Raw genomic sequence first — 27,647 nt, forward strand, 5'->3', positions numbered from 1 at the left:
AGTTTTAACACAACTTTTGGTTAAATAATTCAGTTATTTGGCCTTTTTTAGAATTTTTATTAGTTATCCGGTTGAAAATTGTTAAATCTTATCGTATAGCTGGCAAACTTTTATAAATTGAAATTAATTTTAATATTTTTTAACGGAAACACTGTCTAAAGTTGTTAGTTAAAATAAACAGTTCAATTAACTTTAAGTATAGTGAACGTTTTAATGAAAGTAATAATCACATAATATGAATACACTGTAAAAGAAAGTATTATTTTAAGGCCGAAAAGAGGTCTTATTTAGAAGGTCAAAAAATGAGTAAATTTCAGGAATTTTTTTTCTCAAACACATTGAAATAAATTGATGCGAGATTTTGTGGATGTTTTCTTATATATTTAAGCCTTTTAAATATAATTTTTTCATTAAAAAAAATAACATTTAATAATAAAATAAATGTCTTATACATAACGCCTTGATGCTAAAATTTTCCCATTGCGTCCAATTTAGGGTCCACATTTCTTATAAAAACAAAAAAACAAAATTTTTTCTTCGATCGTACATTATTACCTTCTACACGGAGAGAAAAATCAAGACTTTATAGTATGAAAAACTATACTGCTACTTTTGTATGAACTTTTCTTACTAATGGAGCAAAAATTTGAGAATTGTTAGTGTAATATTTGTCCGTACTAAAGATACATAGTATATATATGCTTCTATAGTAAGAAAAATGTGTTTAATAGCAACAACGCCGCGCGAAAATTGCACGTAACATGTTCTACAACGATTGCAGAAGTTCTATGTTTTTTCGGAATTAGACTCTTGCAATTGACGATTGGGCTACGCCTACCTACTCGCCAGTAGACCTTTTCATGCTGATCATTCTGTCCTCTTCCAAATCATGCGTAGATAAGGACAGAACGATCAGCAGGAAAGGCACGGTGCTCTTGGATGAGGTTTAACCCAAAAGTTCCCCCTCATCCAATTTTTCTCTCAAATCTCATTCTAGTATCGAAACTGAATAATTTCGGCCAAAAATGAAAATCTTTTTTGGAAGGAATAAAAAGAAAACTCAATTTTTCGTAATTTTTTGTAGGTTATTTGTTATAGCTAGATCCAAACGCACCCCACAGTTAAAATTTCTGTTGGAAATTAACGTATGTGTACCTTAAGCAACATTAATGCAGTTAAGATTTTAGAAAGAAGTAATATCAATTTTATAATTCAGAAAAACAGCAAAAAACAGCCTTCTCTGGTAGTTTTTAAGCCTAATCACTATATATATATATATTATTTTAATGGCAAAAGGTATAATATTCATTTGAAAGCTTATAAAATTCCCTTCAAATTGGTGGTTTAACTTACTTTTTATCTTTACTCATTAAAAAGATATGTCCGTCAGAATGTTAAAAAACAACATAAAAATAAGTTTTCCATCCAGTAATTTTGCCGTAACTTTTTTAGTATGCAAAAAAATAAAAATCTTCAAAAATACATTTTTGAATCAGACAAAATTTTGAACAAATGAGCACAAGTTTCATTTTAATCCAAGAAGATGAACCAGATATATAACGGACTGAACATCGATGTGTCTACTTGTTGGTCGGCAGGCACACAAGTGGCAGGTAGCGCGATATAAAACGCTTATTTTTAACATTTCTTCTTGTGTATGACATTAATAGCATTGAAATAAGAAAGATTAAAACATATATTACATATTATCCATGTATTATTTATTTGCTAACCTATAAAAACAGAGAAAAACAATGTTTTTTGTTAATTTTTAAAACACTTTACTATAAATAACATTTTATATTGAAAGATTATATCGCGCTACCTGCCACTTGTGTGCCTGCCGACCAACAAGTAGACACATCGATGTTCAGCTCGTTATATATCTGGTTCATCTTCTTGGATTAAAATGAAACTTGTGCTCATTTGTTCAAAATTTTGTCTGATTCAAAAAAGTATTTTTGAAGATTTTTATTTTTTTGCATACTAAAAAAGTTACGGCAAAATTACTGGATGGAAAACTTATTTTTATGTTGTTTTTTAACATTCTGACGGACATATCTTTTTAATGAGTAAAGATAAAAAGTAAGTTAAACCACCAATTTGTAGGGAATTTTATAAGCTTTCAAATGAATATTATACCTTTTGCCATTAAAATAATATATATATATATATATATATATAGTGATTAGGCTTAAAAACTACCAGAGAAGGCTGTTTTTCTGAATTATAAAATTGATATTACTTCTTTCTAAAATCTTAACTGCATTAATGTTGCTTAAGGTACACATACGTTAATTTCCAACAGAAATTTTAACTGTGGGGTGCGTTTGGATCTAGCTATAACAAATAACCTACAAAAAATTACGAAAAATTGAGTTTTCTTTTTATTCCTTCCAAAAAAGATTTTCATTTTTGGCCGAAATTATTCAGTTTCGATACTAGAATGAGATTTGAGAGAAAAATTGGATGAGGGGGAACTTTTGGGTTAAACCTCATCCAAGAGCACCGTGAAGGTCTCTTGCAAGAGTCTAATACCAAAAAAAGCAGACAACTTCTGCAATCGTAGTACGAAATGTTACGTGCAATCTCCGCGCGGCGCCGCTGTATTTAAAGCATAATAAGTATACAATAAGAGGCTATATGACAAACTTTATTAGCATAGACAAGTTTCATGGTAAAAAGTTATAAGGTTACACCGTCCGACACGATTTTTCACACACGAAAAAATCAATGATTTTCAGAAACTAGGACCAAAAAAAAGATACCTGTGTCTGTCCGTTTTGCTAGATCAGGTCATTTTTAGGGTTCCGTACTCGGTTCGGAACCCTATTAATATCGGTTTTTTTGAAATCGTGTACCCCCCCCCCCCTAGCGGCCACACAAATTTATCTGGAGGGCTGAAAATTAGTACACATATGTATTTTCGCGTGTAGATTACAGGAAAAATATAGCGAACTTGATTGGAATTGATTAACATAGCGTTGTAAAGGAAAAACCATGAATTTTTACGAAAAATGCCTAAAAATGACTATGTACCCCCCCCCTAGCGGCCACATCTTTTGACATAAAGAGCTCAAATTTGGTACACTTACGTATTTTTACGTGAAAATTACAGGAAAAATATAGCGAACTTGATTCCGATCAATTTACATAGCGTTGTCAAGGAAAAATCAAAAATTTCGAAAAAAAATGATTTATTCTCCCTAGCGAACACAATATTCTACCCAGACAGTTTATATTTAGTATACAAATGTATTTTTACGGGAAAAATACAGGGGAAAAAAAGCGGTCACGATTAGAGTTGAGGATTAACTTTTTATCAAGTTTTTCAAGAAAAAATGACAATTTTAGGAAAAAAATGTATTTTTCCTCCAAAAACGAACAAAATTTTATTTAAAGGAAATTAAATTTACATATTTTAACGTATTTTTACGTGTAGATTACAAAAAAAATATAGCGAGCATGATTGGAGTTGATTATCATAGCGTTGTCAAGGAAAAACCATGAATTTTTACGAAAAATACCTAAAAATGACTATGTACCCCCCCCCTAGCAGCCACATCTTTTGACATAAAGAGCTCAAATTTGGTACACTTACGTATTTTTACGTGAAAATTACAGGAAAAATATAGCGAACTTGATTCCGATCAATTTACATAGCGTTGTCAAGGAAAAATCAAAAATTTCGAAAAAAATGATTTATTCTCCCTAGCGTACACAATATTCAACCCAAATTGTTCACATTTGCTGTAAAACTGTATTTTTGCGTGAAAAATACAGGGAAAAAATGTAAGCGCGATTGGAGTTGATGATCAATTTTTATCAAATTTTTGAAGAAAAATGATAAATTTAATAAAAAAATGTATTTTTCCGCAAAAAACGAAAAAACTCGCACTTGTCCGATTTTTTTTGCTTTTAGGGGTAAAAACAACCCTTAAATGAAAGGTGATAGAAAATCTTGTACAAATAAATAATTTTTTATGAAACCTGGTATCTCGGGGTTTTCCGGGTCGCTGATTACGAATCTGATGTCAGATTTTCAAAATTCAAAATGGCGGATCCAATATGGCGGTCGAAATTTATAAAAATTCACCAATTCATTTAAAAGTTGTTACTTAGGGGTTTTTGGGGTCGCTGATTACGAATTTGATGTCGGGTTTTCAAAATTCAAAATGGCAGATCAAATATGGTGGTCGAAATTTATAAATGTTATTATGTTATTATTATTATTATTATTATTATGTTATTATCAGCGACCTCAAAAACCCCTAGACACCCCTAAGTAACAACTTTTAAATGAATTAATGAATTTTTATAAATTTCGACCGCCATATTGGATCCGCCATTTTGAATTTTGAAAATCTGACATCAGATTTTTAATAAGCGACCCGGAAAACCCTGAGATACCAGGTTTCATAAAAAATTACACAGGCCTACAAAATTTTCGATTTTGTCAGATCCAGAATCCGGACTAGTCATTTTTCATGTAATTTTTCACGCTGAATCCAAAAATGACTGCGAAATTGGTCTATCACGTCAGGATTTTGAGATATTCTAACCTGAAAGCGTGAAAAAGACCGTTTTTGGCAACATTCAACCATCTATAAAATCTTCAAAAAATTTTTTTAATCATAGGTCCAAATTTTTAAAGAAAGTACTACTATTCACCTTTCAAAATTTTCTTGGCCCGTTCCGATCCGATTTCTTTTCACTGAGATACAGCCATTTGAGTTTTACGTTACACGACCTAAAAACTTTTTAAAAAAGGAAAAATAAAATTGCAAAGAACTTCAACTAAAACTCGTTACTAAGGGGGTTTTGGGGTCGCTGATTGCAATTTTAATGTCAGATTTTCGAAATTAAAAATTTCGGATTCAATATGGCGGATAATTTTTTAAATTCAACTGATTCGCTTGAAAATCGCGTAACTTGGGAGTATTTTAGATCTTTGATGACGATTCTGATAGCAGCCTTATTGGATCCGACATTTTTTCGAAAATCTGGCATCGTTATCGTAATCAGCTACCTCGAAATCCCCCGAGTAACAAGTTTCAATTTAAGTACTTAGTTTTCCTTTTTTTAGGGTTTTCAGGTCGTGTAACGCAAAATTTAAATGGTTGTATCTGAGTGAAAAAAAATCGGATTTGAACGGGGCAAGAAAATTTTAAAAGGCAAATAGTAGTACTTTCTTTAGAAATTTGAACCAACGCTTAAAAAAAATTTTTGGAGATTTTATAGATGATTGAATGTTGCCAAAAACGGCCTTTTTCACGCTTTTAGGTTAGAATATCTCGAAATCCGGACGTGATAGAGCAGTTTCGCTGTCATTTTTGGATTCAGCGTAAAAAATTACATGGGAAATGACTATTCCGATTTCTGGGTCTAAAATTTGTAGGTCTGTGTTATTTATTTGTACAAGATTTCCTATCACCTTTCATTTAAGGGTTGTTTTTACCCCTAAAAGCAAAAAATGACCTGATCTAGCAAAACGGACAGGCACGGGTATCTTTTTTTTGGTCCTAGTTTCTGAAAATCATTGATTTTTTCGTGTGTTAAAAAAAAAGTTGAATTTTTTCGGACGGTGTTATACTACAATTACTCAAATCTTACACCTATGTAGCATATAAAAGTTCTGCGCGTTAAATGTACACCTTCCTATATCATAAAAGGCAGATTTTTCCCTCCGTGTATTTGAATTAAAAGATTTCGATAGAAAGTGAAAATTAAAAATTTTACATGACTTTGAAAAAAAATTTTAATTTTCGCCAAAAAAAAATTAGTTTTTCTTAAACCAAAATGTTAAATTCGACTTTGAAAAAAAAATTGTATTCATACAGAAGGCACTAATGTACGATTGAAGAAAAAATTTTGTTCTTTTGTTTTTGATAAGAATTGTGGACACTAGATTGGATGCAATGGGAAAACAGGCAGCGAGTATATGACGTTTATTTTATTATTAAATTTTATTTTTTTTTCAATAAAAAAATTATATTTCGAAGGTTTAAATATATAAGAAAACATACAAAAAAAACTTGTTTCAATTTATTTCAATGGGTTTGAGAAAAAAATTTCTGACATATACACATTTTTTTACTTCCTATAAAGTAGGCGCCTCCCTTAAGATGCAACATTTTTAAGTCAGCTTTGCTGAATTTACGCAATGTAATTTCCATTACAACTATTAGCTCTGATTTTAAGACTTATCTTAAAATAAGATTTACTTTTTGCTAATAAAAAATTATCATTATTAGTTGATTATTAAAAAACTGTCCATTACATTAAGTATTTTGTATATATTTACAATGTCATTGATCTTTAACTGACTAGTATCCATGTATAAAATATTTGCTAAATTGCAAAAGAGGTACATATTTATGCAGATTATTTATGAAATCAAATATAAAAATGTAAGAAATTTATTTTTTATTATTTAAAATTCATTTTTAATACAAATTAATTCTATTCAAACTTCATTTTTACGGTAATTTTTAAGTTAAAACTAACGATTTTTATGAATATTATTATTTAACTATAGTAACTAAATTACATATTTTATAAAAAAAATTATGTGCATTACTGATAGATGTTTTGTGAAATAATGAGAGATTGATTTATACAAAAGAACGTTTATTAATAATAATCCTTTATGGTACAAGAGCCGAACACACGCGAGCGAATCGAGATAAAAGTAAAAGTGTAGTAGATGGCGCGCATACAGAAAAAGTACGTCAGCACAAAAGTATCTAAAGCGCCTGTGTGGAGAGAGGGCGCGAACTTTTAACACTCCCTCCCGACCTCTAGCACTTCTCAACAATATCTTATCTTAATAATAATAAAATGGTAAATTTTGTTCATAGTAATCTCATCTTTTCGTTAATCCTCATCTTTGATTCTATGCTTTCCTTTAGTTAGATGCTGTGAACAGAAAGAAAACTAGATTAATTATTTACATTCATAAGTTTATTAACTAGATATTTGTGGAGGTCATAAGAAAGGGGTTTTGTAAAAATATCAGCTAACTGATCTTTTGATCTAACCCATTTAACTGAAATGAATTTTCTTTTGACACATTCTTTTATATGATGGGCTTTCACTTCTACGATGTGTCTCAATTTATTACCACCATTTGTTTCTGCACTTACGCATGCAGCCTTGTTGTCGCACCACAAGGTCATTGGAATCAGAGTATCGGTCAAAATTAATCACAAAGAATTGTACACCGAGAGCAATTCTTGGCTTGCCTCGCTCATGGCCACGTATTCGGCATGACAGGTAGACAAAGCCACATACGATTGTTTGTGGGTTCTCCACGCTATGGTATCACCATAGAGTTGAATCGCAAATCCGCAAGTCGTCAACGAGTTTCTGCAAACGCCAAAACTCGCATCAGAAAATGCTTGGATTCCTTCTGAATTTCCCAAAAATCTCAAGCCCAATGATTTTGTACCTTTTAGGTATCGAAACACTCTTTTTACCATATTTCAATCCTCTTGTGTTGGATTAACTTGATGTCTACTTAATACATTCACAGTGTATGATATATCTGGTCTTGTCGCACCTGCCAGATAAAGTAGACTTCCAACAGCTTCTCGATAAGGAACTTTTTCCTTGGTTTCTGACAACCTTAAAATCTCGTCATTAAAATCTGTCTCTCTTAATTTTCTCTCACGATTTGTAACCTGATTGGTATTCATGGTTGTTCTCTGTGGATAAGACACATCAAAACCGAACTTGATCAAAATTCTGTCAATGAATTTTTCTTGGTTCAGTTCTATGATTTTCCTCGCTTTGTCTCTTTTAATAGTTATTCCCAGATATTCTTTGGGCTCACCAATTACATTCATTTCAAATTCTCCTATCAGTTTTTCTTTTACTTCTTTTAGTTTCTTTTTATCGTTACTCGCCAATAAAATGTCGTTCACATACAACAACAAAATCAGAAACTTTTCTCCCTCTCTCCAGGTGAACAAACACGGTTCTGAGTCAGAGTTTTTCAAACCTAAGCCCAGAGCCACCTTTGTGAATCTGTCGTTCCATTTCTTTAGACTACTTCGCAGTCCGTTCGCAGTTGTAATTTACACACATTTTCTTTCCTCTCCTTTTTAGTGTGATGTGTACCTTCTGGGATTTCCATGTATATTTCCTCATCGATAATACCATTTAAGAAAGCCGTTTTCACATCCAACTGGCAAACTTCAAGTTCAAATTTGTTTATGATTGCTAACACAGACCTCACCAAAGGCAATCTGGACACTGGAGCATAGGTTTCTCTTAATTCGTAAATATTCTTATCTTTAAAACCTCTGATTACCAGTCTAGCCTTGAATCGAGTGGAATCACCTGCTTCTGATTTTCTTTTAAACACCCACCTTGAATCGATTATGTTCGGTTTTCGTCCATTCACAATCTTAGTTGGACGAACCACATCTGTCCAAACTTTATTTTCCTCCAATGATTTCAACTCATCATCTATTGCTATTTGCCAAGAGACTTTGTCTTTTGATTGCATGGCATCTTTAAAATTTGCAGGATCAAAATTAATATCTGCCAGCAATGCATGAAAAATCTCGTCATTAACTTGGTCAAAGTTCTTTTCTTTTTCCTCGTCAGGAGAAACTGAAAGTAGTACATTAACTTTGAAATTCTCGTCTAAGTTTAGTTTAGAAAAACTTGTGTCTTCTATCGAAATACTTTCGATAGCCTTTTTATTTTCAGGCTCAGAGTTACCAATTTTTGTTTGAATCTTCTTTGGTCTGCCTCGTTTTCTCTTTTCTGTTTGTTTCTCATCTTTTTCGAATTCTAAGAACCATTTTTCTTTGTCGATTTGTTTATTTGGACAAGGAAAATCTTTAATTTTATTTATCGAGAAAATATCTCCGTATACCACTTTTTTATTAAATCGCACCTGTCTGCTTTCATAAAATTTACCGTCTTCAGGTCTGAGAAATTGGTAGCCTGTGGGAGTATATCCCACCAGCACAACTCGTCTTCCTTCCGCTCTTAATTTCGGACGTGTTTTCCTGTGGACTTTGATGTAAGCCAAGCAACCAAATCTTTTGATTTGATTTATGTTAAAACTGTGATCAGGTGCAAATTTCTCCATTGGGGTAATCATGTTGTTAGATTTGTGGGGTGTACGGTTATAAGAGTACACTGCGGCTGAAAGAGCAAGATCCCACATATTTTCTGGTAGTTTCGCATCATACATGTAGGATCGAACTTTCTTTTGAATGGTTCGGTTAAACCGCTCTGACACACCATTGTGTTCTGGCGTGTCAGGACACGCCAACTGTAACTCCGCACCAAGTTTTAACAGGATTTCAACTGTGTACCCTCCTGTGAATTCAGTTCCCTGGTCTGATCGTAAGTAGCATACTTTTGCATCTTTTCCCAGTAGATTTCGAGCACTTCTAACGAACATATCCAGACAATGACCAACATCACTTTTGGCCTTCATCGGATAAGCCATTGAGAGTCTCGAATAATCATCCACAAAAACACAGATAAATCTGTAATGCTTTGGGTGAGTAACTGGAAAGATTGGACCCATTACGTCTGAATGGATTATTTGAAGAGGATTCGTGGCCCTATTTCGAGTATTTAAAAATGGTAGTTTGTTAAATTTAGAGACCCGACACACTTCGCAATCCAAGATTGACTCGTCAAATTTGGCTGCGTTTAATTCTTTATTTTCAGGGAATTTCGTTTGAATTGCTTTAAGATACTCTAATGATGCGTGGCCAAATCGAACGTGCCACAATAGAGCTTTATTGTTATTAAGGAATTTTTTATTATTGCCCAAAAAGGATGTCTCATCTTCATTGAAATCAATTATAGGTAACTCATCAACATTATGAAACTCTCGATCCCAAATTGTTGTATCAAAATTTGAGTGTTCATACGCAATTTTTGTTTTAATTGGATTCTCTACTGTAATTTGATCACTTTTCGATTTCTCTTTAACAATCTCGTCTATAATCATTTTACTTGTCTCGTCTAAAGTTTATGATTGAATTTCTTTTGTATTATTTTCGCTGAGCTTTTCTTTTGCCGTGACACTACGTGTTATATACCGTTTTACCTCAGTTTCACAATCAGCTAAACTCGCAAATATTCTTTTACTTTCGATTTTTGTATTTTTCTCACCTGTTACATTTTTTGCATTTATTTCTAACTCTATTATCCAGTAGGGTCTTTTGTACACACCAGTTAGAAAGGACTCGTCAGAAACTGGGTCAAAAATATCGATTTTTTGATTATCTAAATAGACACTCAAACCTAGCTCAACAAATCTTCTAAGAGAAAGAAGATTTTCTTTCAAAGCTTCAGCAAAAATAACTCTATCAATTTCTAGTGTTTTCCCATCTTTTAATTTAACTTCTATTCTCCCCACTCCCTCCGTTTGTAAGTCTGCCGAAGCATTCTTATTTGCACATTTAATAATGCCAAAATTTGCCTCATCTAAATTTTTGAAAATGATTTTAGAATTAGTAAGGTGTTCTGTATCACCAGAATCTGCTAAAAAATCTACAAAAAATTTATCTTTATTTGAAGGATCTAAAATAATATTATTAGAATCTGTATAAAAGGTATCACAATCCACCTCCATTGGATCAGCATATTCAATATTTAAACTTTTTGATTTCCACTCACCTTTATTATTTTTGCCATCTGCTTGTTTTCCTCCGTTGTGTTGAGTCGAGGAATTTGACTGAGAATTGTCTCTAGATTTCCCACCTCGGTTAAAGACTCTTCGATAAGATCCTCTTCCTCTGCCTCTCGTGTTATCGTTTCGAGCTCTTTTAATCGGATTTTCAAATTCAGAGTTATCTTTTCTTTTTACACCACGTCTTTGATAATTATTTGAACCTCTAGACAAATTGTTATTTACTTTCAAGAACCTTCCTTTACCTCGTCCAGAAAAGAAGGGCACATTGGGACATTCCGAGGCTAAGTGGTCCCCAAAGCGATTGCATTTATAGCACAGTTTACCCTTTCCTTTATTGGGACAGTTAGCCCCTATATGCCCAACGTCTTGGCATTCGTAACACCTTGTATCTTTTCGCGCCAACATTGCTGATCTCACCTCTTTAGTCTCGTCTTTAGATTGTTTTTTGTTTGCCTCATCTTGAAGGACAAGAAGTTTTAACTCTTCATAACTTATTCCTTGGCCTTTCGCATTTTTTGTAACAAACTCTATAGTTTGAATTATTGGCACAGATATCATGACAGCATTATAGAATGCGTCGCGTTTCTCGGCTTCAGATAAAGGAGCTGCACCAGGTGAATTTTCGTAATTCCTTATTGTCTCCTCAAATTTTTCACAAAATTCACTGGCAGTAGTTTTCCCTATGATGTATTGCATACTATAGAGCTGTTTTCTTACAGTGTGAGAGTTAACGTTAACCTCACACCTTTTTAATTCTTTTAGTTTATTTATTATTTCTACCGGATCTTGATAGTACATGACTTTAGAATGATAGAAAGAATCCAAATGGTTTATTAAAATATCCCTGACTTTAAATTTTTGTTCTTTTAAAATTTTGCCATCGATTGAATCAAGCTCAATGCGGTTATCTATAATATGCAATAAGTCATGCGATCTTAGTTCGGACGAAAAAAAGTCATAAAAATGCTCATACTTCATACTACTAGTAAGTTTATAATCTCTTTTTACCCCACTAGCTTTGTTAATTATCTCAAGTTTCACTGTCTCATTAATGCTTTTATTATTGTTTAATTTTACTGTTTCCTCTTTATTTATTTTTTTGAACTGTTCTTTAATTAACCTTTTTAAATCATTTTCTGTAAAATTGTTTGAAAACAATGCAGGTCCCTTACTAGCCGACAAATTTACTCCATTTGTCACATCTGCCGATTTTTGCACATCTTTCGGTTTTTCAATATCTTGTGATTGTCTCGTCATAGTTTTATTTATATTTAACACATCTTTTACTACACCTAACACGTCATTTACTTTTTCAATTTGCTTTCCTAAGTCCTCTTTTATTACTGTAACCAATTCTGACACATTATGTTGGTTTTACATTTCTTCCTTTAATTCTTTCAAATCGTTCGAAACTACTACCAACATCTCATTGATATTGTTAAATGCTTTATTGGATGCTTCACAAAATTTGCCAATTGCATCCATGAATTGACACATTTCTCTCTCTTGTTGGTCAACACATTCCTTTACTGAAATAAAAAAATTTGTGTCAGAATCATTAGTAGTATTAATAATATTTGATTTGACCATATTTCTTTTAGCACTTATTAAGTGGGAGTATGCATTCGTTATATTATTGCTTATTATTCTCGGTTTACCTTTCATCATGTTTTCGTTTGAAAAATTAGGTTCACTCGTCTTCGTCATTTCTTTCTCATCTTTTTTCTCTAATTTCTCATCTTTCTCTTCGTACTCATCACTCAATATTGTCTCATTTCCATTCTCTTTTTCCACATCCTCATCTATTTCTTCTGTCGACGTCTCACCATCACTTTCTTTATTTACAAAATCCGAGGTAGTCGTTCCTGGCATTTCAGCTGTTTGATCGGTTAAAATCTTTTCCTCGTACCAGACTTGTAGCGCCTCCCACTGCGCCTGTGGTAACATTCGTTTCTCTGCACGAAAAGAAAAAAATTGAAATATTATAAGTATAACGACTTTATCCCAAGACTAGTCCACTGAACACAAGTGTGACCACTCTTAAGGATGCATATGAACACAAGAGTCCGAACATCAAGATCACCTACGCTCACACCTAAGTTGACAAGTTCACATTACCGAACATCAAGTTTCTGTTCCCAAGTCAACCTCTCGGAATAGTATAGAATTTATTTATGTAATTTATTTATGTATTTATATTTATCGATATCATCTTCTTATATTAGTATAGAATTTAGTTTATTGGAATATTAAAAGTATAATTTTAAATACCATTAAATTCCACACTTGTTATTTGATTTTAATATTATTTTACTCGTCTTTTAACTAATAATCTCATCTTTTATAATTAAGTACTTAATTTTCAATTATTTTTCAACGTTGAACTCACCAGTTCTGTAAACATTTCCTTTTTGCATATAAAGATTCAGCACTTCTCCCTCAATTTCAATTTTCACTTGTTCTCCTTGATGGAGTTCGTCCAATTGAAAAATATCCCGAATCTTTTCCCATAATTTCGACAACTCATCAGCTTCTGTAAGATTTTTGTAAACATTTCGATATACATAATTTTTTTAATTTGAATTTGTTTTTATTTTATTTATTAATTTTTGAAAATATTTTTAGAGAGATACTCAATCTAAAAAAAAATAAACTCAGTTATTTTTAATTTTAGTCACGTGACCAAAACAGAGATAAAATGGCCGCTCACGGCCTTTCATTTCTCTATCTCACTTTAGTGAAACACTGGTTATTACATTTTACATGCTGACTCCCCTTTTAGCACATGTTTTTCCCGGCCGGATATATTCACAACTTTTTAATGCAAAAACATTCAACTTTTAACTATATTTGATTTGTTACATTTGTTGTAATTTTTGTTTTGCACTAAACTCATCAATTCATTACTGTTTTTAATTAGAACAATTATTACAAGACTTTAACTCGTCTTTTAACTATTTGCGCATAACTATATTTCCTATTCACGGAAAATTAAATTTATTTCTTGTAAATTTTTCAATTCTTTGATATATACGTATATATTTGTTATATTATTTTTCACTCTCTATTTTTTAAATAGATTTAAACGCGCACTCCCGTGAATAAGAAGAAATTAGTACTCACCAGTGACTTGTTGAATCTCACCATTTTTCTCCACGTGTTGATCTTTTTCGATTTTACTTTCCTGGTTCATTATTCCAGATTTCAATCACTAGGGGTGTTTTCGGTATTCACTCAGAGTTAACTCTAGAGTTAGCAGTGGTGCTCAAATGTAAATTTTGATTTTCAGTTCGTCTGTTGGTTGTGAACGTTGTTGATTGGCAATTTGGCATAGACGATTCATTTTGATTGGCGCAGGGTTTGCAATTGTAACAACATGTGAAACGGGCCTTTTATTCTAGTAATGTAATGTTAAAATAAAATTTTTTGTTTTTAGATTTCATAAAAGTCCCCAAAAATTTATTATTAGATGACCCAGAGTTAACTCTGTTTTCTTGCGAGAGTAAAGAAAAAGGGTCAGTCCTAACCTTTAATGGCCGACAAAATTTGTGAACGGATTGTTTGTTTTGAAAAGTGTAAATTGAAACATAATAATTTATTTTTATTAAAAATTATTTTAACTTTTTATTTATAAAAAACAACTTTAATTAAAATAAATAATCTAGTTTCTAAAACAATTCAGATTAATTAAAGTTAGGGAAATAATGAAAAATTTGAAAATTATAAACTTTAAAAAAATAACACGTTTATGGGTAGCAAAAATATGTTCCATTTTTAAATGAAAAACAAAAAATACGTATAAATTAAAAAAAAGTAAGCAAACAAGAACAACTAACTTCAAACTCAGGGTGATGAAAATAGAAAATCAATTATTTTATTTAGGTAAATAAATTTTCAAAGATAATATCATTGAGCACCACTGTTAACTCTAGAGTTAACTCTGAGTGAATGCCGAAAACACCCTAGCACAGTGGAATCGTGGCTGGGCCCATAACCTGATAGATGGTTTGTGAAATAATGAGATTGATTTATACAAAAGAACGTTTATTAATAATAATCCTTTATGGTACAAGAGCCGAACACACGCGAGCGAATCGAGATAAAAGTAAAAGTGTAGTAGATGGCGCGCATACAGAAAAAGTACGTCAGCACAAAAGTATCTAAAGCGCATGTGTGGAGAGAGGGCGCAAACTTCCAACAATTACTATAGAAATTGAAAAAAATTGTTTAATGTAATTTTTCATAATTTTTTTATAGAAATTATCCCGGGTACCTTGTCCGCCTTTTATGGGTAAAGAAACTTTGTTTATTATTTCCGAATAATTAAATTAAAAAAGTGCATTATAAATAATTTTAAAACACTTTATATGGATAAATTTGAGATGTCAAAAAACCTTAGGTCGGTACGATTTTAAAAATTACGAAAAAACTAATTTGAAAATGAAAAATGTACCCGGGTACCTCGTATGTACAAAAAGGTTAAATTTTCAGTAATTAAAAAGTTTTAAATATTTGTCAGCTATCTTTGTAATAATTCTTAGGAAGACAATTTTTTCGAAGAGAAAAATAATTAAACTATTTAAAAATATTTAATTTAAATTGTGTTATACCTACTAAATTTTAATAATTTTTAATAATTGTACAAATTTTTACTTACTTACAACAAATAATCACAAATTTTTAAAGGACAAATTTATTTATCGATATTCATATTTCTGTTGTACTTGCGTATTTCATTCCAGTTTTAGGCATAGAAATAGGAAAAAAGTCAAAAATTTGATTTTTAAAAAGTACTACTTTGTATAAAATATTAAGGCGCATCCTTTTTTCCTTTGAAATTTCTTCGTAGAACGAATATTTTAGTTAATAATAACAAAAAACTGAAAAATTTTGATCCTTAGACTTCATTCAATTTTAAACATAAATTGTCATATATTCGACAATTATTAATAAAATTACTTGAGATTTGATATCATAACACATTGAATTATAGAGAAAAGGATAACATAATAGCAATGTTCGTAATCATCATTTGTTTAATAATTTTTAATTGTTATTTAAGGATCTATCGATAATCATGTTTTCTCACCTTTGCCGACAAAAAATCTGCGGGGAAGTTCCGAGTTTCAAGAAGTTCCCGTGAGACATTTGTTTATCAACGTTAAATAAAGTTTTTTGTAAATTTCCAAAGCGATTTAATAAATATTTTAAAAAATATTCCAGTTTTCAGGAAAAGCGTGCAGGCGGATATCACGTCGCCAAGTCACACTGAAAAAGAAATTATTTGATTCAAATACTTCAAATTATTTGAAAAATATTTAATTGCTTCAAATACTTTTTATTTGGATCAAAAAGTGTGTATTTGATTCAAATAACTTTAATTATTTGAATCGCATTTATTTGAACCAAACAAATCGTATTTTGTTCAATTAAATAATTAATTGAATTGAATAAATGAATATATTTAATACAAATAATGGGTTACTTGAAACTATTCATTCATTTATTTCACTCAAATATTTCGTTTATTTGATACAAATAAAAGGTATTTGACACAATAAATTTATGTAATTGATTCAAGTCAACTAAATTATTTAATACTAATACACTATTTTATCAAGACAAATAAAAAAATATTTTAATCAATTAAATGTTTATTTGAAACAAAAATAATGAGTTACTTGCAACTATTAATTTATTTATTTCACTCAAATCATGTCTGTGATTTATAATTTAAACTTTTACAATTTTTTATTTAATTTTTTACTTCTTTGATGAAATTTTGGTGCAATTTCTTTTAATTAGGTAGATATTATTTTTTAAAAAGAAAAATGAATTTTTTTTTATTTTTTGGTTTATTCCGTATGTATTGAATTTGTTTAGATTGTAATAAAGTGACCTGAGGATGGTGGCGAACTGTGCCTCCGAAACGTTGTCATTACATATGTGAATGTGTTTTATTCACCTGTCTTCCAAAAATAGATTTAAAATAATACAATATATATACATATGGAAGAATTAAATATATAATTTTTATTAAAAATACTGTCCTGAATTAAAAATGGACATTTCGGCTTCTTATACATCTACACCAAAATGTTTCTTCAAATTCATGGAACAACAATACGGAAATAAAATTACTTTACTTCTAAAACAGTGGTCGTTTTATAATCATCAACTTGCTGAATCTTCATCGAAACGAGTTTTTCTACTGAGATGCAGGAAAAATTGTCTCATACCTTAACATTTACAACACATAAGTAATCGTTCTCATCATGTTTATTTTCATAGTATTTCTTGTAGAAAAAGTTTTACAAAGTTTAATTTTAATTATATTCGCATGTTATTAAATTATGAAATTAGAGACATTCATTTTCATTTGCATTTCTTAAACAAAAAACTATAACCTTTAAAATATAAAATTTTATTGTCGTCTATTGACTCATCTATTTTAGAAAATTTCTTCACTTTCTCGAAGAAGAAATTCTTTTCTATTCGTGCTCTATGTAACTCAAGACTAAAAAACAATTTTAAAATAATTTTCAAAAAAATATACAATTGTCAAAATGTTAATACTAATAAAAACAAGTCTAATTGGTTAATTAATTTGAGTGACATTAACATTCCTCAAGAAGTTGAAGATGTTATTACAATCGGCCCTAGTTACAGTTGTCATCAACGGAATTTTAAACAAGATGTTATCTTTTGAAATATAAATATCACAATCTTCAATTAACAATGACAAACACTTCATTAGCTAAATTTTATGGTTTACCTAAGATACACAAAGATAATGCACCTCTTCGTCCTATAATTTCTCTTATAAATAGTCCTACTCATTTTTTAGCTAAAGTCATATATGATGAATTGAAATTAGCAATTCCTGCGCCTAAATCTCATATAAACAATAGTTTTGAATTAAAAAGAAAACTAGAGAGTATTGATTTACCGAATGACTATGTGTTGCTTTCGCTTGATGTTTGTGCACTTTTTACCAATGTCCCTTGTGATCTAGTTTTACAAAGCTTAGACAGGAGATATGATTTTATTAATAATACTTGTAAAATTCCGTTTTTTTATATTGTTAATTGCACTAAATTTCTTTTTAGTAACACATATTTTATTTTCAATGACAAAATTTATTAACAAATATATGGTACTCCGATGGGTTCACCTATTTCACCATTGTTTGCAGACATGGTTATGGATGATTTGGAGACTGATTGCTTAAATTTACTTAAAAATAAATTTAACTGTTCACCTATTTTCTATTTTAGATATGTTGACGACATGCTTTTGTGTGTCCAAAAAGACAATGTTGACCTTTTTGTGAACACTTTTAATTCTTTCAATATCAATTTAAAATTCACCCATGAATTAGAAATTAATAACCAAATTAATTTTTTAGATATGACAATTATAAAGAATAACAAAAATTTAATGACTAATTGGTATCAAAAAAATATTTCCTCAAATAGACTAATAAATTATTTTTCGAATCATCCAATCCAACAAAAAAAGAACAATGTTTATAATTTATATGATAGGGCTATTTTGTTATCACATGAGTCCTTTCAGAAAGATAATATCAAAAAAATTAAAAAGATTTTACTTAATAACGATTATCCATTGGAATTTATTCAAAAAATGATAAAAACCCGTTCTTACAAAATAAATCAAAAAATAGTTAATGACAAACAATCTAATAATTTGGTTTCTACTTATCATCAACTTCTTAAAGTTTCTATTCCCTTTAATAATATTTACTTCAAATTATCCAATATTCTCAAAAAATACAATGTTTTAACTATTCCATTGTTTCAAAAAAGTTTAGTTTCTGTCATAAAATTGGGTAAAGACTTGACAAAAAAATGGGATAGAACGAGTATTGTGTATAAGTTCAATTGTAATAATTGCCCTGCTACTTATATAGGTGAGTCTAAACGGACTTTTAAAAAAAGAATTAATGAACATAAAAATAATAAAAATTCCGATTCTGTTGTAAACAAACATCAAGCTAATTATAATCATTCTTTCAATTTCGAGGATGCAAAAATTATAGATTACGAATTTTCTTATAGAAAAAGATTGATTTCAGAAATGATCCATATTAAAAGCAACGAATTTACAATTAAGGGGACTTTCTGGTTTAGAATTTCAAAAAAATCGATTTTTTTTTTGCTTAAAAATGTTCCACAGTATCATAGAATTACTGTCCCAAAACGTTTTTTAAAAAATATGTACAAAAACAAAAGTTATAACAATATTTATGACGGTATGTATTTCAACAACAATCTACAGTTACCTTATTTACATATTTGGTGTTCCTCTTTTATTGATATTAGCTTGAAACATGTTACTCGAGGGTTTTTGGGGTCGCTCAATACGAATTTGATGTCAGTTTTTGAAAATACAAAATGGCGGATCCAATATGTCGGACGAAAAAAAAAATTCAACCGGATTTGCTTAAAACTTGTTACTCGGGGGTTTTTGGGGTCGCTGATTACGAATTTGATGTCAGTTTTTGAAAATACAAAATGGCGGATCCAATATGGCGGACGAAAAAATAAAAATTCAAGCGGATTTGCTTAAAACTTGTTACTCGGGGGTTTTTGGGGTAGCTGATTACGAATTTGATGTCAGTTTTTGATAATACAAAATGGCGGATCTAATATGGCGGACAAAGATTAAGAAATTAATTAAATTTAGTTGAAAATGGTTACTTGTGGCCTTTTGAGATTGCTAGTTATGAATATAGGCACAAAACATTAACGTTCTAGGAACGTTTTAAATACATATACACTGAAAAAAATGCTATAGAATCTAAAGATATGTTATTGCGGGCTGCCAAAAGCAGATATTGTTGAATGAATAGCATATGTTCAAAATTTTAAAGCATTGCGTTTGAATCAAATACTTCATTATCAATTTTGAAAGTAATACTGTCGAATTGTTCATATATGCTATTAATTTAACATTATCTTCTTTTGGTAGCTCGCAATAGCATATGCTTTAGATTCAATAGCATTTTTTCAGTGTATATATCCTAAATTCTAATTGGATTTTGATTTAATGGAGTAAGAGTGTTTCTGAGTTTTATGGATGTTTCTTCTATATGTATTGGTTCTAAAACGTTTATAAACGTTTCGTGTCATCCAAATAACTTGAAATTTTAGTTAGATATAAAACGTTTTAAACATCATAGAACGTTTTAAAACGTTGATTCATTTTCGCCTTAAGAGCACATACGACAAATAGATACATAAAAGAAATTTAAAATCATTTATTAACTTTTGACTTTCAGGAAAGTCAGTATGATTGATTTTTAAAAATTGTTAACTTTTTCAATTTCGAATTTAAAATGTATTCCGTGTTATCTGAGTTTTTGTATGACCGAGGTACCTCATATTACTTCAGTTATATAAAGTTTCACTATCGTTCATATAAAAAATACTTTTTAATAATAATTCGCACTGAAAAAAAGAAACTGCATTGCTTTTATGACTCCGTAAGAATTGCCAAAGTAAAAAGCTGATTTTTTAATTTATATTTTTAATGCGTGAAGAATTAATTTTTAAAAAGTTTTAAAACAATGCCTCAAATTCGAGGTTGTAAAAAAGGCAGTCGAAATAATCGTCGATTAAAGAAGAGTATAAAAAGAAAATTTCAAGGTAATCAATATAATGCTGAAAAAAATCCTGAATTACAAAGTTCGTCTGCAAAAAAATTAAAAACGAGCGATGATCTTAAACCGCCTGTTGATAGCTCTATCGGATACGTGATATTGTGTTTTAATTTAGTTTTTTCAAGCCTCTCTCAACTTATAAAGTGCAAAGTTTGCCTTGGTGACATTTCATTTACGCAGCAAAAGAACAGAGGTCTTGGCTTTAAAATATGCGTTACTTGTTCCTGTGGGAACAAATTTCTTGATTCTTCGCCTACCATAAGTAAAAACGTTTACGAAATAAATCGGAGAATAGTGTTTGTTATGAGAGTGCTTGGATTAGGATTTAATGGAGTAAAAATGTTCCTGAGTTTGATGGATATTTCTTCACCTTTTTCTATTTGGCTTTATTATTCTATAATTTCAAAAATCCACAAAGCTTCAAAACATTGTTTTGATGTTGTTACTCGAAAAGCTGTCACCGAAGAAATTGAATTGAATATGGAAGCTGGAAATGAAGCTGATAATTTGTCGGTTTCTGGAGATGGCACATGGATGAAAAGGGGCTTTACGTCTTTGATTGGTGTTTTTTCAATTATTGAGAAATATACAGGAAAAGTTATTGACTTAGACGTCAAATCATCATTTTGCACTACCTGCAAGAAACAAAAATCTGAGCTAAGTGAATTAGAATTCGAAATGTGGTACGAAGAACATAAGTTGGAGTGCTCTGCTAATCATGAAGGATCCGCTGGTAAAATGGAGACTGATTTAGCCGTGGACGTTTTTAAAAGATCAAAAGAATTGTACAATGTTTTTTATGGCAATTACATAGGTGATGGGGACAGTAAAACGTACACCAATGTAGTTGACTCAAAACCTTACGGTACTGAGTTTATAATAAGAAAATTGGAGTGCGTTCTTCATGTGGGTAAACGGATGTTTCGTCGATTAACTGAAGTAAAGAAAAAATTACTATTTTAGAAAAATAAACAAAAAAAAATGAACAAAAAAAGCTTGAAGAGAAACCAAAACAACCCAAAAAAAGAGGTCGAAAATCAAAAGCAGAACTGGCGGAAGCCCAAGTTTCCACACCCAAAGCAGTGAAGACCACGAAATTAACCCTAAAAATAATTCGAGAAATGTCTGTTTTTTATGGACTTGCCATACAAAGAAACTCAGATTCGATAGAAAATATGGAAAAAGAAATCCTTGCCGGTTATTACCACCGAATTTCGACAGATGAATATCCTCGACATGAATACTGTAATCTAGAGTGGTGCAAGTTTTTGAAAAAGAAAGAGACAAATGAACCATATACTCATAAACCAGCACTTGATCTAAGCGTACAAAACCTTGTTTTGCCAGTATTTGAATCGCTTAGTAGTGATGAGTTGCTAACAAGATGTCTCGGGCGAAATACGCAAAATTGTAAGGAAAGTTACAATAATTTAATTTGGAAAATCGCTCCAAAAAGCAAATTTGCTGGCAGAGAAGTAGTCAAAATAGCGTCCTGGATTGCAGCGTGTAGTTTCAATGAAGGATCCAAACTTTACCTTGCTATCATGGATCATATGGGCATCAAAGTCGGTGAAACTGCAATGACTTGGTCGGAACAGATTGATGAGTATCGTGTCTCCCAAGCCGAAAGAAGAAGCACAGAGCAGTCAAAAGAGGGGCGAATTCAGAAGAAAAAGGCATTGGCGGACCGTTTACAACTGTTGACTGAGGTTGAGGATTTACAATATTCACCGGGAATGGCCGATTAATGGTAAGAAAGAAGATATAAAAACTTTATAGATTAAAATTTTAATAAACTTAATTAACTGACAAACATTTTTTTCAAAATTTAAGATTAAATTCGTAATTATCGACCAAAAAAACCTCTGAGAAACAAGTTTTAATCAAATCCGGTTAATTTTTTATTTTGTATTCCGCCTATTGGATCCGCCATTTTGAATTCTCAAAAACTGACATCAAATTCATAATCAGCGACCCCAAAAACCCCCGAGTAATAAGTTTTAATCAAATCCGGTTAATTTTTTATTTTGTATTCCGCCATATTAAATACGCCATTTTGAATTCTCAAAAACTGACATCAAATTCGTAATCAGCGACCCCAAAAACCCCCGAGTAACAAGTTTTAAGCAAATTCGGTTGATTTTTTATTTTTTCGTCCGCCATATTGGACCCGCCATTTTGAATTTTCAAAAACGGACATCAAATTCGTAATCAGCGTCCCCAAAAACCCCCGAGTGGCAAGTTTTAAGCAAATCCGGTTGAATTTTTATTTTTTCGTCCGCCATATTGGATCCGCCATTTTGAATTTTCCAAAACGGACATCAAATTCGTAATCAGCGACCCTAAAAACATCGGGATACGAAGTTCTGTTGTAATAAAAAGTTGTTTGATATTCATGACTCAATGAACTATGTTATGAAAACTTTGAACGCGTTTTTCTCGAAAACTCATTTTTCAAACTGGTACAGAGCTTTTCTCGAAATCTACCGAACCGATTTTGAAATCCCAAAAATTTTTCGATTCTTTATTTAAAAAACTGGGGCCTAAACCTCTAAAAACTCATATTTCTACCCCCTGTGTTTTTATATGGAGGTAAATTGACCTAAAAACACGGCGTTTTTGCGAGTTTTTGAGAAAAATGTACATAAAAAATAAAAAAACCTTTAAAAAAAATCGTTTTTGAGGTTTAGGCCCCAGAATAAATCCTTATGAAGAGATTCCCGTTTGGAACTTGAATTTATGTATTACAGGTTGCCCGGAAACTAACGTACCAAAAAAAGGTATCTTTTGGAAGACGCCACCTACAGCTATGAAATTGAACTAAATACACTCAAACATATTTTTTAAATTTTCTCTACGCAATGTGCTACAATGTCCAAAAATAGTTTTTACAATTTCTTTAATACTGTTCTTACAATAAAAGTTTTAAAACCTTCCTTTTTTGTCAATTCTAAACCAGAAAGTCCCCTTAATAAGAAAGAAGATGTACAATTCCTTATCAATACTTATTTTCCTTTACTTAGCAAATTGAAACAATGATTATATTATTATTCTGTATATAATGTGAAAATTGTCACCGTTAGACTCAGTTTGACTAATCACTTACAATAATCATGTTCGTGATTTATAATTTAAACTTTTACAATTTTTTATTTAATTTTTTACTCCTTTGATGAAATGTTGGTGCAATTTCTTTTAATTAGGTAGATATTATTTTTTAAAAAGAAAAATGAATTTTTTTTTTAATTTTTTGGTTTATTCCGTATGTATTGAATTTGTTTAGATTGTAATAAAGTGACCTGAGGATGGTGGCGAACTGTGCCTCCGAAACGTTGTCATTACATATGTGAATGTGTTTTATTCACTTGTCTTCCAAAAATCGATTTAAAATAACACAATCTAATTAATTAAATTATTTAATATAAATAATGCGTTATTTAATGTATGATCGCAAAATTTTCTAAGTACAAAAGTCAAATATTTTTTTATCCACAAAAAATTAATATTTACAATGATTCAGAACAACGAAAAACGCGTTTTTAATAAAAATATATTTACACTTTTTTGGAAAATTCACCAGGGATGATTCATTTTAATAATCATGAAGCATATATTTAATTAAATTTTATAAATTCCATTTAATTGGAAAATATAATTTAATATCTTAATTTTAACTAAATGATGTTAAGCACTTTTCTGAGTTAGGTCTTTTGCAAGTTTAAATGACATCAAGAAGTTAACATTCGTTTCCACGTAGCGTGCGTAGCGTAGTTGGTAAAGCGTTAGACTCATAATCCGTAGGTCGTAGTTTCGATTCCCCCCATGTGTTAGATTTATTTCTTAGGTTTGCGTTTAATCATTAATTCTATGTATGCATTAGTTGAAAAATGAAAATATCCGATCATAGTATGTAGAAATTACATATTTTTTAATTTATTTATTTGAGTAAGAATTTAATTTAGAAATGGAAGAATTAGTAAATAAATATGTTATTTATTGAATTCAAATTTTGATTTATTTGAATCAAAAAATTCTTACATTTTATGCAAATAAATTATGCATTTGGAACAAATAAAATAATAATTGCCGCAATTGAAGAGGTTTTAGTTTCAATTAAAACAATTACTTATGCAATAAGTAGAGAGCGAGTCAAATATTAAATTAAATAAAATGGGAATGGTTTGTCAGGAAAACACAATAAAAGACGAGGAAACGGTTAACTAGTATATTCAAATAACGTTTAAAAAAGGACTTTACATTTTTACAAGTGACGACGAGAGCGACCGGCTACGCACTGTCGAGATTCGTTATCTTTCCTAATTTGTATTTAATGTCTCTTTCTAATAAGACGCACTCTGTCCTATCAACAGAGTGACTTGTCATACCCACACCAATATCATTCCAGTTCGGCCTTTCCTGATATATCTCTGACCTCGGAGACGACTGTCAATATTCAAAACAAAATTTTCAATAACAATTTTAGTCCTAACTAATACTCTTCCATACATCTACATTTTAATCGATGACTAAATTTTATTGAAGTCAATATTGCACGAACTAATTTATAATTTCTAATTATCTTACACACATAACCACATACGCATATTCCGGGGTTCCCACACACCCTCATACTTTCGCTGAGTCAACTGGAAACCTTCGATATCAGCCACTACATATCTCTGGTTTCTCAGGACTTTTGTCACGACATACGGACCTTTGAATCGCGGGATAAGCTTAGGAGAAATGCCCTTCGTTGAGTCAAAATTTCGGACCATGACGTAATCTCCTTGCTTATATTCGGTAGCTATTCTGCGCTTCTTATTCGCATTATTCGTATAATTTTCCTGTGCCTTTCGTAAACATTCATCAGCTTTGTTCCTAATCTCTGCTAAATCCCTATCTCGGTTGTTTACAATAGAATCGACAAATTCCTTGACGTGGTCGCTGACTTTTCCTCGCTGCGGGACTCCGTACAATAATATACTCGGTGACTCATTCGTCGAGGTATGTACCGTATTGTTCATCGCATATTCTACGTCTGCTATCACTTTTGGCCACGATAAGCCTGTCGAAAAATCGCTTAATTTGCTAATCATCGGAGCAAGAGATTTGTTTACAATTTGAACTTGTCCGTTCGCTTGTGGCGACGCGGTTGCTACTCTTTTAAATAAAATGTCGTGTTCCTTTAGAAATTCCTGAAATTCCTGTGAGGTGAATGCCGTACCTCGATCAGACACTAAAATTCTCGGTTTGCTAAAATTAACAAAATGCTTTTCTAAATGACCGATTGCCTCCGCGGACGTAGTCGACTTTGTCGGATACAATTTCACGAACTTGGTAAATGCGTCTATAACAACCAATATGTGTTTCTTAGATTTTACCCGTGAATCAAAAAAGTCGATATGGTCAACGTGAGTACATTCAAATGGTTTATTACCTTTAGGAATTGGCTGAATCAGCCCCTCAACTTTACCGGACGATGGCGTGAACGCAATACATTTATAACAATTTCGCACATGTTCAGTAATTTTCTTTTGCATTTCTGGGAACCAATAACTCGTTCGTAAAATTCCATACATTTTACTGATTCCCTGATGACCTAGGTCATCGTGATATTTAAAAAGGACACTTTTTTCCATAGAAGATGGCACATAAAACAACAATGTATCGCCTTTGTCCATTTTTCTATATAGAACGCCATTTCTCATTTCTAACATTTTATCTTCTTTATTTTCGATTTTTTTCTTTAACACTACAATTTTTTCATCTTTGTTTTGAGCCAACATTAAATTAGTTTCGAATGGATTGTCCTCAACTATCCCGATACAATCACAACGGCTCAGACCGTCGGCGTGAGTCATCTTTGTCCCCGCGCGATGCTCGGTGCTGTACTCATAATTCTGTAATTCCAAGACCCATCGAGAAATTCTTGGGTTGATATCCCTTTTTTTCAGCGCCAATGCAAGAGAATTGCAATCGGTGACAATGTTAAAGGGAATCCCCTCGAGATAAATTCGAAACCGTCTCAAGGAATAAATAATCGTCAGCATTTCAAGTTCGAAACTATGGTATCGACTTTCGACTTCTGTCGTTCGTTTCGAAAAATAAAATACTGGGTGAAACATTTTGTCTTTACATTTTTGCACCAAAACTGCACCGAACCCCTGCGCTCTCGCGTCGCAGTGCAATTCTGTCTCACGTCGAAGATCATAAAGAGCTAGAACTGGAGACTCGGTTAGTTTCTGTTTTAATAATTCAAATGTGGCCAATTCTTTTTCCCCAAACTCGAATTTAACCCCTTTACGCAAAAGGTCGGTCAGAGGCTTCGCTAGTATTGAAAAGCCTTCAATAAACTTACGAAAGTGCTGAGCAACACCCAAGAAGCTCCGAACGCCTCTCACGTCCTTCGGTACTGGAAAATTAGAAATTGCCTCGGTTCCGCGTTTTGAGGGTTTAATTCCCTGCTTGCTAATTATATACCCCAAAAACTCAACTTCTTTTATCAAAAACTCGCATTTATCTAACCGGATCTCCATTTTGTTCTCAACAAATAATTTAAAGATTTTTTTTAATATAGAGAAATGGTGTTCGATATCTACTGTGGCAATTAAAATATCGTCCATGTATACAACAACATCACCGGACGCGATCAATTCCTTCAGAACCTCGTTTACAAATTTTTGAAATCGCGATGGCGCCGTCTTAAGGCCAAAAGGCATGCAGCAATATTCGTATTGCCCAAATGGTGTGACGAAAGATGTGTACTTCCGAGACTCTTCCGCTATCGAGATGTGATAAAATCCGTCTTTCAAGTCAAGTCGGCTAAATAATTTTTTACCGCTGAGTACGTCAAATAGATCCTACATTAGTGGCAATGGATAATTATCTCTCACGATCAATTTATTTAAAGGGCGATAGTCTGTACACAACCTTATCTCACCATTTTTCTTTCTAGTTAATACGACCCTGGACGCATATTCCGCATTACTAGCACGAATTCTTTTTTGAGCTATCAATTTCTCGAGTTTATCTTTCAAAAAGGATTTTTCGTTATACGAGAGACGAGTCGGTTGAAAATGAAAAAGTTTCTCTTCCTTAAGAATAATTTTGAGTTCTGCATCTACTTTAGGCTTTTCCGGCCTTTTGGGTTTTACATAATATTCGGCATAAATAGAGTTCAATCTCTCGCGATCTTTGGTTGAAACCTGTTCACCCACAACTAGACGATCTCCACTCGAAGTTACATTGTTGTCAACTTCAATGTTCAAAATCTCCCGAGTAGCATTTTCA

Source organism: Leptopilina boulardi, unplaced genomic scaffold, assembly GCF_019393585.1.
Source record: "Leptopilina boulardi isolate dan_hultmark-lab unplaced genomic scaffold, ZJU_Lbou_2.1 LbouV2_317, whole genome shotgun sequence".
NCBI classification, from domain to species: domain Eukaryota; kingdom Metazoa; phylum Arthropoda; class Insecta; order Hymenoptera; family Figitidae; genus Leptopilina; species Leptopilina boulardi.